The sequence below is a fragment of the Gopherus flavomarginatus genome, chromosome 9 (genome assembly GCF_025201925.1).
Source record: "Gopherus flavomarginatus isolate rGopFla2 chromosome 9, rGopFla2.mat.asm, whole genome shotgun sequence".
NCBI classification, from domain to species: Eukaryota; Metazoa; Chordata; order Testudines; family Testudinidae; genus Gopherus; species Gopherus flavomarginatus.
The window spans coordinates 49,783,778-49,796,903 of NC_066625.1; the positions used below are offsets into that span (position 1 = coordinate 49,783,778).

At 54.9% G+C, this 13,126-nt stretch overlaps 1 protein-coding gene across 10 annotated transcripts in view; it reads left to right on the forward strand.

Annotated features, from left to right (window-relative positions):
- The window catches only part of CELF6 (CUGBP Elav-like family member 6), a 230,026-nt gene that overhangs the window by 31,068 nt on the left and 185,832 nt on the right, over positions 1-13,126 (forward strand). For 2 of the 10 annotated variants that reach the window (XM_050968345.1, XM_050968348.1), the window contains exon 1: positions 6,242-6,328. The exons of the other annotated variants lie outside the window; for them this stretch is intronic. The gene's annotated coding sequence lies outside the window, so the exon portion shown is untranslated. Of the gene's footprint in view, positions 1-6,241; positions 6,329-13,126 lie in introns of those variants that run through there. 10 annotated transcript variants of the gene reach the window in all.

Here is a 13,126-nt window from a genome sequence, read left to right on the forward strand (position 1 = left end):
CAGAAACCAGATTCTGGTAGCTCCCCTCCTTCTATCAGAGAAGAGAAACACCGAGTCTCCTCCACCTCCAATCAGAACAGCTGGAGTTTCACATGCTGACAAGGAACAAACTAAAGAGTGTTTGTGGATAGGAATTATTTCAAATAATGCCTCTGTTGGAGGAAAACTGGGGCGGCTCCAGGAACACAAACCCCGACGGCATGAGTTGAGGAAAGGAAAAGGACCTGGAGATTACAGTGGATGAGAAGCTGGATATGAGTCAGTAGTGTGCCCTTGTTGCCAAGAAGGCTAATGGCATTTTGGGCTGTGTAAGTAGGGGCATTGCCAGCAGATCGAGGGATGTGATCATTCCTCTCTATTCAGCACTGGTGAGGCTTCATCTGGAGTACTGTGTCCAGTTTTGGGCCCCACACTGCAAGAAGGATGTGGAAAAATTGGAAAGAGTCCAGCAGAGGGCAACAAAAATGATTTGGGGGCTGGAGCACATGACTTATGAGGAGAGGCTGAGGGAACTGGGATTATTTAGTCTGCAGAAGAGAAGAATGAAGGGGTATTTGATAGCTGCTTTCAACTACCTGAAAGGGGTTCCAAAGAGGATGGATCTAGACTGTACTCAGTGGTACTGGATGACAGAACAAGGAGTAGTGGTCTCAAGTTGCAGTGGGGGAGGTTTAGGTTGGATATTAGGAAAACCTTTTTCACTAGGAAGCTGGTGAAGCACTGGAATGAGTTACCTAGTGAAGTGGTAGAATCTCCGTCCTTAGAGGTTTTTAAGGTCAGGCTTGACAAAGCCCTGGCTGGGATGATTTAGTTGGGAATTGGTCCTGCTTTGAGCAGGGGATTGGACTAGATGACCTCCTGAGGTGCCTTCCAACCCTGATATTCTATGATTCTATGATCTGTTCTAAATGATCTAGCCACAGCACCTGGGTCTGTCACCAAGAAAGCCAGAGCTGAGTTCTCATTGGCCATCTGCCGAAAGTGGATTCTGGCTCATTTCCCTGATTAGGGACTGATCATAGCTTCACAGGCTCAGTAGTGTACTAAGGGCATGAAACCATTGTTCTGGATTTTGTTAGATCCTCCTTGTGTCACCTGTGGCTTGCTCTGCAGCTCCCTGTCTGTGTCTCTGCTTTGCAGCTGGAGGAAGAGTGGTGAAGGACTCAGGAGTCACTTTCTCTGGGACAGTTAAACTGTCTCTGTAATTCTACTTCTTTGGCCAAGCCCTGAGCCTTTTCTGGCATGGGGAGTGCTTGGCTGACATCAGAAGCGGGCATTTTGAGCCAGGGCTGAAGACAGCTGGGTAGAGCGGGGAGGACAGTAGAGCATCAGCCATGCAGATGGATGTATGAAGGTTTGGACGCGAGAAGCAGCCCTTTTGGGCTGTGGAATGTGTGGGGAACTCTGCAGTGAGGCTGGCCAGTTGCGCTTTGGGAACCTCTTGGGGAAAGTGTTAATTGCTCTGGGCCTTGGTTTGGTTCTTTGTACCCTCTCCTCTCAGTGGGGGAAGGAAGGGGCAGGGGACATGGTAAGAGACAAGAGCAATGAGGGTGAGGGTCTGGGACGGGACTGGGGAGGTGAAGGGGGTCGGGGCTAGGAACCAGGGACTGGGAGTAGGTCTGAGCTGCTGTTCTCTGGAAGGGCTCTGAGCGCCCTCTAGGGGCAGCGCTAATCGCAGCACTGCTGCGCTCAGGGTGCCTGCTGGATGGCACCACCTTGATCCTCTGCCAGGTGAGGCAAGTGTCTGTGGAGAGTGGCAGAACAGCTTGGAGCATTGTGAGCAGTGCTCCCAGGCCTCTACTCCCTTAGGCACCCGCGGGGTATAGGGTGCCAGCACAGAGCCCATCGGCCAACCTTAGGCAGGGCTTCCAGCTCCCCTCCCCCACCTCTCTGTCCTTTCTCCCTCCCCCAGCCCCTGATGGGACTTCTAGATTTCAGTTCCCAGGGGCCAGATTCTGAACCAGGTGCCAGATTAGGCCATGCTGGAGGATCAGTGAGCCCAGGAGGGCGATGGAACTGCAGGATAGTGGGGTGAGAATTAGGGAGATGCAAATCCTGAGTGACCTTTGACTTCTCTAATGGATATTCAGAGAGGTCCAGCTATTCCTTGCTCCCCGCACCTGCCTCCACTCTTCTCTGCTGTATCCAGCCACTGGGGGTCAGGTGAATAGGCAAGACTTTATGCCATCCCTTCAGGATCTTCAGTGGCAGCTAGCTGGCCAACCTAAACTCTCCTGCATTAATCCTAGGTAAGAATCCACCTCTCTGCCCTAGAGATTTTGCCCTCATGGTTGTGCAGTACTAGGTTCCTCCCCCAGCTCCCCAGAGTCCATTTTAATTTTCTATGTTGGGAAAATAAACGTAAGGCAAAATGAAAAATCTTTTGCTTCCTTGTTTCCCTTCCTCTTCCACTTTCCCCAGTAGGGAGGGATCATTAACCCCGCCCTGAGGAGGAGGGGGAGCGGCCAACAAGGGCAGGAAGAAAAGGAGAACTAGTAACATCTTGCTTGTCTCGAGCAGCTTTCCCACCTTGTGCTGCACATGCCGTACATCAGTTCTCCTACCATGGAAATGCAATCATCTCTGGAGTGGAACTCATCATCACCATGGCAAATCCCGTAGGGCGGGGGCCTCCTGGCCAGTTGAGTGCATCCTGGGGCCATCTCTGGCTAGGTCCTTAATATGGTCTTGCTGGATATCAAGCTGGGGAGGAACTTACCATCTGTTTAAATGCACCTAGCAACACTGCACACCAGCTTGGGCGAGGAAGCCAGCCGCTAGCTGGAAGCTCAGAAGAAATTTTGCTAGGGAGGCCGTGTATGGACCATGGCCAGGGGATACCAGGAGCTGCACCCCATCCTTGCAAAAGAGTGCCATAATCTCCCCAGCAGCACAGCGCCCCCTAGCACCAGGTCCATGAGGCCAGGGCCACTTATTGGATTGCCGTTAGAACTCCCAGCGTCCGGGTGAGCCATGGAGTCTCTGGCCCAAGTGTCAATGCAACCCGCTGCGTCTTAGCTTGGGAAGTGTGCTAAGAACCCAGTCCAAGGGGAAAGAGCTGCAAACACTCAGCTCTGTGGACTCCAGCGAGGTCTCTCCCACGCGGCAGGTGAGAGCTTCGCTCCCCCCCAGCTCCTAATCTGCGTGGGTCTTGCCAGCTGAGCCCTACATCCTGCTTGAAGAGAGGCTGCATGGAGAGCTATTGACCTGCTGTTCTAATTGCCTGACATTCTGTTTAGTAAACCCTAATTACTGCAGCCAGGAGTTAAATGGGAGGCTGTTAAATGGGGATTGACAGCTGGGGCCAGGGACCTAATTACAGACGTTCCTCGTGCCCAGCACGAGTGTGCACTGCCGCTGTTGCCTTGGAAACACGCAGGCCCCACATGCCGTGTGGGAAGGAAATTGCAAGCATCAGACAGCCAGGCCCGGTGGGCGCTTGTTCTTTAAGTCTGTGTGGGCAGGTGTTTGCTTGATGCTGCTAGGCGAGGGAAGCACCCGGGGGATCATTAGCGTGAGGGGCAAACGTCGGGAGCCTGATGCCCATGTCACTGCTGCAGTGACTTTGGGGGGCTCAGACCGGACGCTAAGATGAAAAGCCCTGAGGGGAAGGCAGGGCTAGCAGTGAGCAGGGTGCTGGTGCTTGATGCAGTCAGTGCTCCGTGCCCACTGTAAGGGCTCGTGACAATATCCAGCCCCAGCCCGTAGCCTAGTTGCGATGCCAGGGATGGAGCGGAGGGTATGGCAGCCAAGCTGGCTGGAAAACATGCTATAGGGTGGGAGTACCGAACACTGCTGAGCTGGGAGACGAGGAAGCGCAGGACGACGGGAGATTAGAGTGCTGTCAGCCCTGGAGCAGGTACTGCATGGCTAGAAGCAGCGGACACTGCCTCATGCCTGACCTGGAGGGACTGTCTGTGAGGCTGGGAGGGAAGTTTGGCCTCCCATAACCTGTTCCGTCCTTGGCTTCTCCGCTGGGGCTACCACGGGGAGCACAGGCTGAGAGCCACCAACTCATCAGCCATGAGGGGCCCCCAAGAGCTGTCAGAGGAGGCAATTCTGAGCCGCTCCACAGCTGAGCTGCAGAGCTGGGTTCCTGTGGTGAAAGGCTCCAATGCTGTTCCTCTGGCACACAGGGTACATCTCTACTGCAAAAAGCTCTGGCGGGCAGCACTGACTCTCTGAGCCCGGCCTACAGAGGTGGGCTGATGATCTGGTGCTAAAAATTCCTACTCAGGCTCTGACACCTGGCCAGGGAGTTGGTCTCTGAGCCCAACCAAGAACATCTGCACAGCGCATCTTAGTGCCATAATGTGAGCCCAGCAAGCCTGAGCCCGAAGACCCAGCTGTAACTCACTATTGTTGGAATGGTGTTGTTTGTAGTGTAGACATACCCACAGAGGTGCCAGCTCACATCAGGGCTGAGCACTGGACGGACACAGACAGTGTGGCCTGGAGCTGGCTAGCCCTGTTCAGTCAGCCCCACTTGTTCCATAATTAGCTGTCTCGCAGTCTCAGGGGCAGGACTAGTGGAGGTGGGTGACAGCCTGAAACACCTGGACCTCAGCAAAGGGCAGAAAACCCAGCTTAGAGAAGGACCCTCAGGAAGCAAGTTGGGTTCCTGTTGAAGGCCCAGGAAGAACTCTAGGGAAGCAGTCAAGGAGTCAGTACCCTACCCAGGGAGGTGATTCAAAGGTAACCTAGAGGGGCTGGGAACAGAGCCCAGAGGGCAGGCTGTAGGCAGCCTAAGCAGGGTGGAAAAACCTCATTACCATGGAAGAGGATTGAACTCTGAAGGGGCTGTGCTCTGTGAATCCCTGGGAGACACAGAAAATCCTGCTGAGGGAAAACTGAGGCAGGGTGTGCCTGCAGCCCCATGATCAGCCAGCAGGGGGTGCTACAGTGCAGCATATCCTGTGACATAGCGGCTGCCCCAAAGAGCTTACAATCTAAATATACAGACAGGGCAGGAAGTATCATTGTCCCCAGCTTCCAGAGGGGGAAACTGAGGCACAGAGTGGCTAAGTCACTTGCTCAGGGGAGCCTGTAGCAGAGCAAGGAATTGAACCCTTGTAACCTGAGATCTGGGCAATGCCTCAATCCTTTTTCCAGCTCCCATTAGCCAGAAGGAGCAGGTATTTGTCAGTAATCGAAGCCAGGCAGCATCCCAAGTTTGATTTGTGTGGCATGGGCCGGAGTGCCCACAGTCACCTGGGAAGGGTGTCTGAGTTCGGCTGCTGCAACACGGATTGAGGTGCATACATGTGCCAGGTGCGCAGACCTTTCTCAGCTGGTCACATTTCAGGCTGAAATGTTCTAGCTTTTGGAGAGCTCTGTGAAAATGGTGCTGCTGCTGCTGCTTTGAGTCAAAGATTGAACAGAAAAATTTCTCTCCCTTCTGTTTTAAAGGTGGGAAGGGGAGACGCCCCCTTGCCATCCTTTGTTGAGTTAGCTAGGGGGTCCCTGGGACTTGTGTTGGCTTGCTCCAGGATGATTTCCCTATGTCAGGCAGCACCAAGAGGATTTCACAGGCTGGGAACAGGGGAAGCTGGTTAGCAAACCTGCTCTTATAGATTCCAGGGTCAGCAGGAACCATTGTGATCATCTGGGCTGACCTGCACAGCACGTGCCAGAGTACTTCCCTGAATTAACCCCTGCTTGAACTAGAGATGATCTTTTAGAAAAACATCCACATTTTGATTTGAAAATTGCCCGTGATGGAGAATCCACCCAAGCCTTGGTCAGTTATCCCAGTGGTTAATTACCCTCCCTGTTAAACATTCACGCCTAACTTTCAATCTGAATTTGTCTAGCTTCAACTTCAATCTTGTTATGCCTTTCTCTGCTAGATTGAAGCCCATTGTCAAGTTTTTTGTTCCCAACAGAGATACTTACAGACCCTGATTAAGTCATCCCTTAACCTTCTGTTGGTTCAGTGAATTAGTCAGAGCTTCTTCAGTCTCTCACTATAAGGCAGGTTTTCCAGCCTTTCTCTGCTGAGTACCCCACACCCTGAGATCAGAAAGCTGGCCTGAATCCACCCTGCCTTTCCACTTTAAATGAGCCTCTTCCAGCCTCTGTCAAAATGGCTGCTTGTATTCCACAGTTTTGATTGTGGTTTTTAACAGGGGCAGCTGAGCCCTGGCAAACTCCGTGCCTGGGTGGGTTTGCAGTATTGTGCATATTCCCTTTAAGTGTGGGTGTCTGGAATGAGCATGTGCGAAGTGAAGATGATGGCAGAGCAGCCTGGAGGTCCGCTGTCACAGCTATTGGTCTGAGTGTAGCAGCACCGTGCACCGGGGATGCGCTTAGAAATGCAGGAATAAAGGTAGGGATTAAAGATTCTTTCTGGGGTGAGCTCAGAGTGTGCAGCTCTCTGGAGATGTCTGCAGATGCTGGCAACTGGAGATCGGCTGAGAAGCTGGGGACTAGCAGGGCTGCGCGTTTGTTCTTTACATGTCTGTGCAGATTAGATTTCGTGCCCTCTTTTTGATAAGCAAACCAGGGGATCTAAACCCTGCAGTGGTCCTCCCTTTAGCAGGCCCTGGCTGTTTGAGGAAAAATACTGTGAATTGGTGCCCGGAAACGGCCTCTGGACCGGAGCTCCCGGTCTCTGATTAGATCCCTCTCCTATATTACGTTTCCCTTTTGTGTGCGTGCCCTGGTGGACTGGCCCTTCAGCAGGGGTGCCCAGGGACTGGTGCTGGCTATCATTTGTTGCTCGGCATCTGGCGAGCAGGGTGCGAAGTGGGGTCCTTTCACAGAGCGAATTTATTCCATGGGCTCTGCTCCTCCTCTCCTCCCCAGCACTCCCACTGAGTCTCGCAGGCTTGATACATCCCCTCCCCCTGACCTGATCCAAAACCCAGCAGAGTCTACGCAGAGCCAGCTCTTGACTTCAGTGGGCCTGAGCTCCTCAGATCTGAGAGGGATTAAGAGCAGTTGTAAGAATCAGGGGAGGGTGCTGCATCAGCAGGGCAAATGGAGCCAGAGAGGGCCCCTGTGTACACACAGGTGTGGACTGTGGGGACTGGCTCCCAGCATGCAATGCTTCTTTGTGAGCTGGACAGCAGCTCTGCAGAGGGGACGCTGCACCCAGAGTCAGCTAGGGCAAAGAGAGGTTGCTGGACAGAAGTCAGGCATTAGCCACGGGGTCCTAGAGGCTCCCCAGCTGGGAGGCAGGCTAACCCCACCATGGAGCCAGCTGGGGCAGGGGGTGGGGCACTTGCCTTGGGTAGCTGCCCTGGAACATGAGAATCTGATGCTATTGACTCCGGTGTAGTTATTCCTGATTTACACCAGTGTGTCTAGGGGGAGGGGGGAATCTAGCCCTGCACCATGCATTGCGGTGGGGGTATACAACAGCTCGCTCGCTCTCTCTCTCTCTCACACACACACACACAAACACACACACAAGGCTGGCTGGATGCAGGGCCACTCACTAGCCATACTGGGCTGAACCCCGGATTCTTGCATCTTCCCCTGTCCCCACCCCTCCATCTCTGACTTTCACCTTCTCTGATCCAGGGGGCTGGCCTCCTTCTGCCAGCAATGGTCCCACCTACAGCAGGTAGGCAAGGGGTGTCCCTTTACAGACTGGCTCCCCCATCCAGGGTGTCCCTGTGTGACTGCTGTTGGATCCCTGCAGACTGGCTCTGCTGGCTGAGCACAAGGGAAGCTGGGCTGGGTAGGGAGCTGGAAGGAATGAATAGTTCCCATGCCATCCTTGGCTCTGGCAGAGTGGGGAGGGGAGACAGACCTGACCAGCTCCCCTGGCCCCTGTTATCTCTGGGTTTGGTTTAGCAGGATAACGGGCTGGGGGTGAGAGGGCTGCTGGAGTGTTTTCCCATGGGTTGGGGGTTCTTGGCCAGTTGGGAGAGCTGTGACATGCTACCGGTATCCTGGACATTCAGATCAACAAGAGGGAAGGACATTAACCTGGACCAAATTTGGGTTAACCCCTTTGGGGCCCAGTGCAGTTGTGTCTGTATTATGTGGCATTGCATGCACCTTCTCCAGTCGGGGAGCCAAGAGGCTTGTGAACATCTGTCATCAGCCTGGGAGGCCACCCCCGGGGGAGATTTGCATAGGTTGGGTCAAATCAGGCTCTCCAAAGACCAGCGGGCAAAGCAAAGTCTTTTGGATGAATAGCTAGAGTTTAAACAGGCTCAGGGCCTTCTTCCTGGCCCAGCGAAGGAACAGGACCGCTGGCCCACAGAAGACCCCAATCCTGAGGGGAGGGTTGAAGGGACTGGGCCCGCCATGGTCAGGTGATCCCGGTGAGCTTATCAGCATGCTTGTAGGTTCTTGTGGTGTTTCTCTGACCCTTTCTACCTGAAGACTAAAATGGGCTGGCTGAGAGCGATAGCTTTTAGCTCTGGCAATCAATCCAGCAGTCTCTGAGGAGAAACTGACCTGCCTCCCTGGGCAGCCTATTTGTGCTAGGAATACACAGTGAAGGCAGGGGACTGTGCAGCCTGGAAATACCCCGCTGCACCCAGCAGCCAGGGAGCTGAGTGCCTGAGGGCAGGTATGGACCACTGCCAGAAGAGACAGATGCAGTTGCCCTGAGCTGTAACAGCACGCACCAGGTACCATGATTTCATAGTGTAAGCGCCGCCCCCTTGTGGGCTCTAGAGACGCCCAGGCCCCATCCCCTGTCTAATACCATCCCTCAGAGCGCAGTGCCAGACACACTGTTGCTAAGGAAGATGCTGTAGGAGCTTTGGTTGCTAAGGCCGCCTCTGCCAATGGCCTCCAGCGCCACACTCCTCCCAGTGCCCCAAGTGACCAGCTGCGACCCCCAGCAGGCTGCAGAGCAGGCGCCCATGCAGGTGGGCTCCCATTCATTTCATCAGCTCATGGTCATTGCTTGGGATAGTGAGGCAGCACCAGGGAGTGCTTAGAGCAGGGAGACTTGGGTTCCATTCCTGACACTGCCTGTGTCACCCAGGGCCAGTCGCGGCCCTTCTCTGGCCTCATTTTCCCCATGTGTGCAATTGGGGGGAAGCTGCAGCTCACGCTGGGATCTGGAGGGAAAGGCATGGTGTAAGTGGTGGATATAAGGGCCATCAGCAGAAAGGGGGACCAGTGGGTCATGCTGGGAGCCGGGAGGTGGGATAGAGTGAAGGAGGCTGAATAGTGAGAGGCACGTTCCTGACTGGGCGCTCTGGGAAGAGGGAGCTCACTCGGCTCAGTCCAGAGTGGAAGGTGCATTGGCACGCGGTCTGCCATGGACAGCCCTGTCCTCTCCTGATGGAGCGGGCTGGGGGCCCCAGAATTCTGCCAGGTCTGTGATTGAGGGAGAGTTCCTGTGATACATGAAGGGAGGGGGAAGTAGCTCCCTTTGATGAACACCCACCCAGCCAGTTAGCGGTAAAATCTCTTTTGGTCAGGCACTGACTCCTTTTTTTTTCCCCCCTGTGGGCTTGTTAACCCTTTACAGGTAAAGCAAGCAGAGAATAGACCAAGGGGGATTTTACAGATTTTACAGCTAACTGGCTGGCTAGGTGTCCATCAAAGAGAGCTACTCCCCCCCTTCATGTATCACAGTCCCCCAGAGGGATGGGGCCCTCCTGTGGTTCCGGCAGCCACCCCACAGAGCCTGTGGCAAGGATGGTCTCAGGCAGGACCACGGAGGCAGCAGCCTAGGGAGCTATGAATAAGGGAGCTGGCTGGGGGATTGCTCACTAACAGACATGCCCTGACCTCTGCCTCTGTCCACCCGTCGCCCTTCCCAAGGGGGTGCCCTGGGCACTGCCGGGTCAGGTGAGGCTTCAGGCACATCCCAGAATCCTTTGCACTTAGCTGCCATGGCTTCCTTTGAAAACTTGAGAGCAAAGGATTCTGGGAAGCTGTGGGGCACTAACGACACATGTAGCGTGGGAGTGAGCAGAGCCGGAGACACGCCTGCCCCTTGAGAGGAGGATGGAACCAGTGCTGGGGGTCAGGAAGGATGAGGCAGCCCCACAGTCCTGTGGGCAAAGAGGAAGGGGACAGTGCCAGCTAAGAGTCCTATGGCACTTTATAGACTAACAGACATATTGGAGCATGAACTTTCGTGGGTGAATACCCACTTCATCGGATGCGTGCCAGCTACTGGGCCGTTGTAGCACTGCCCATGGGCCTCCCTGCATAGCTTCCCCTAGGGCAGGGTGGGGGAGTCTCTTTGTGGCTTCTGGCGCAGCATGGCTCACTCTATCTGGCTCAGGATGCCTCTGAGGCAGAGCCTGACAGCTTTACTGATACTTTTTACAGTGCGCTGACAGATGGCTGCATTATGGAAGGGGAGAACTGTCCATAAATTACCAAGGAAACATCTCCCTGTCCCCTGGGGCACAACCTGCAAACACATTCTGATCCTAGCTGGGAACTGCCAAGGGGTCACTGTCCTCCACTGATTTCCAGCTGCCGAGCATACCTGAGGGGAAAGGAGCAGGGTAGAGGAAGGGAGACCAGTCAGTCTCATATGGGATAGGGGGCCAATCGAGACCTTGAGATCATGTCTGGGAAGCTGTGGTCTCTGGAGACACTGATGCTGTTCCATTGCCGCGAGTCTCAGGACTGACTGTTTGATCTCTCTGGGTGGTGCTGACATGAGAGCTCCCTTAGCTCCAGGATCAGAGCCCCTTGGAAATCCCACTGTGTTGACGGGAAGAAATGCCAAGCACTAGTTAACCAGTTTGGTGTGCTAAGCAGAAAGACCAAAGCTGAGGAAGCTCAGTTTTTATTCAAAATGGGAACCAGGCCTCCAGTTCTCCTGGATGACTTTGGAAATCTCAGCCCAGGTGCCTCCAGGCTTGGAGAAGGTTGGGATCAGCCCTGATTGAGGTCAGGCATTTCCCTCACCCCGATCCTCTAACTATTGGGAGACGTCACCCTGGAGGTCTGTCCTGCTCTGGAAGCCCATGCTATAATGAAGGATGGCATTGCCCCCACTTTGGAAACAGTGTCCCCAGGGCCAGTGCAACCATTTAGGCGGACTAGGCGGTTGCCTAGGGTGCCGAGATTTGAGGGCGCCAAAAAGCGCCCCCCCAATTTTTTTTTAAATGGTTGAGCAGCCGCTGCTGCTGGGACAGAGAGGGAGTCTGAGCGGCAGCCCAGGGTGTCCCCTGGGTTAGGGCGCCTCCGCGGCAGCCGGCAGCCCAGGAGCCCCCTGGATCAGGGCGCCGCCAGAGGGGGCGGCAGGCAGCTCCTGTGGAGCTGCCGCAGTGGTGCCTGCGGGCGGTCCGGTGGTCCGCGGTCGGGTGGAGCTGCCGCAGTCGTGCCTGCGGATGGTCGGCTGCTCGCGCGGCTCCGGGGACCTCCCGCAGACACCACTGCGGCAGCTCCACCATAGCCGCGGAGCACCGGACCCTCCGCCAGCACCACTGCGGCAGCTCCACTGGAGCCGCGGGACCAGCGCGTGAGGCGGCGAAATTGACGTCTGCCTAGGGCGCTCAAAACCCTAGCGCCGGTCCTGAGTGTCCCTATGTAGGAGGCTCTTTGTTTCCTGTAGCTGGGGTTACCATGTGTTGCAGTCTGGGGCAGCTCTCATCTCTGGGAGACTGGGCTATAATGTGGGAATCCAAAGGGAGTAACCTTCAGAGCAGGAGGGAATGTCAGGCTAATGGCTAAGAAACTTCTATTTAGCAAGAACTTCTTCGGCGGCAGCCTCTGCAGCAGCAGAGGCAGGTGGGGAGCGTAGCCTGCCATGGGGCAGGAGCGGCCGCGCTGCTGCTGCTGTTCCCTGGCCCTGCTGCGCTGTGCAAAGGACGGCTGTAGGCACGAAGCAGCAGCAGCAGTGCGGCCTCTCCTGCCCCATGGCAGGCTACGCTCCCCGCCTGCCCCTGCTGCTGCAGAGGCTGCCGCCGCCCTGGGCTCAGGCCGCCCAGCTCCCCCTGAGCAGTGCCCAGTTCCTGCTGCTCTCGGCCAGCAGGTGCAGGCCCCACCCGAGCCTGGTCCCTTGCGTCTCCTCCACAGCAGTGCCCCCCCACCCGTGTCCTCCCAGGTGGCCACGGCAGCAGCGGTTGGGGAGCCCGAGAGGAGAAGAGGCCCCAGGGCAGGCAGGGGAGACTCTGAGGTGAAGAGGCTGCTGGCCCTGGGGTGGCCCAAGCACTGGAGACTGACAGGTACCTTCCCCTGCCCTATCCTGGCACCACCTGCCCCCCAGTCCAGTGAGTGTTACCTGCCCCACCAGCCTCAGTGCCCTGACCCATACTGTCAGCCACCCTATGCTCACTGTGACACCAGCACCCCTTGGCAAAGGGCCCCCTGATCTTCACAAACAGCTGTCACCGCAGTCCTGACAAACTCACTGCACCTCACACGTGTCTTACAGGGCACTTACCCACAACGAGGAACGTGGAAGGGATCTACACGAGGCTGGTAACTTGTCAAGAGTGAGAATCTTTGTGAGATGTGTGCATGGGTAATATTGAAGGAATAATGTATTACCTTAAAAGTCTGCTTTATAGACTTGGAGTAGAAATTAGTCACCAGGAGATAATGGCTCTTTGGGCCAAGAGGGATTTGTCACTCTGCCTAACCTGGCTGGTGATGCAATGCAAGGCTCAATTGTTTAGCTTTGCACAATAGTAAGACTTTTAATAGGACACCATCAAAGGCAATGGCAAACAATTGAAACACCTTAAAGGTAAAAAAGAAATGTTACAACAGCCATTACCTGTTCTGCAGGCTGTTTATAATGCTAAGTGTACTAGTTTTTGGAGGGTGTCGGGGTTGGGGTGGGGGCGCAACGTGGAAGTTTCGCCTAGGGCACAAAATATCCTTGCACTGGCCCCTGGTGGTCAGGATCAATGTTGATCATCTCTGTAGAAAGATGATTCCACCCAGCAGCAAAGCACCCACTAGCATATTGGTCGCTACTGACTCCAGGGAAGAGCTACCCTTTGCTGAGTTCTGGGAGGTTTCCCCTCACTAGCAGCCAGGCCCTACACTGTTCAGCCTGTGGGATACAAAGAGACCACAACCCCCGCTGAAGCAGCGATGGGTAGAAGAGAAACGACAAGGTGCAAACCCAGGAAACTCCTTAGTAAGCAAGAGGTCTTCTCAGAGCTAAGCAGTTTGGAAGTTACGAACATTTTAAATGCTGTTCTTTCCCTTGTGTGCACTGGAACTTTTCTGT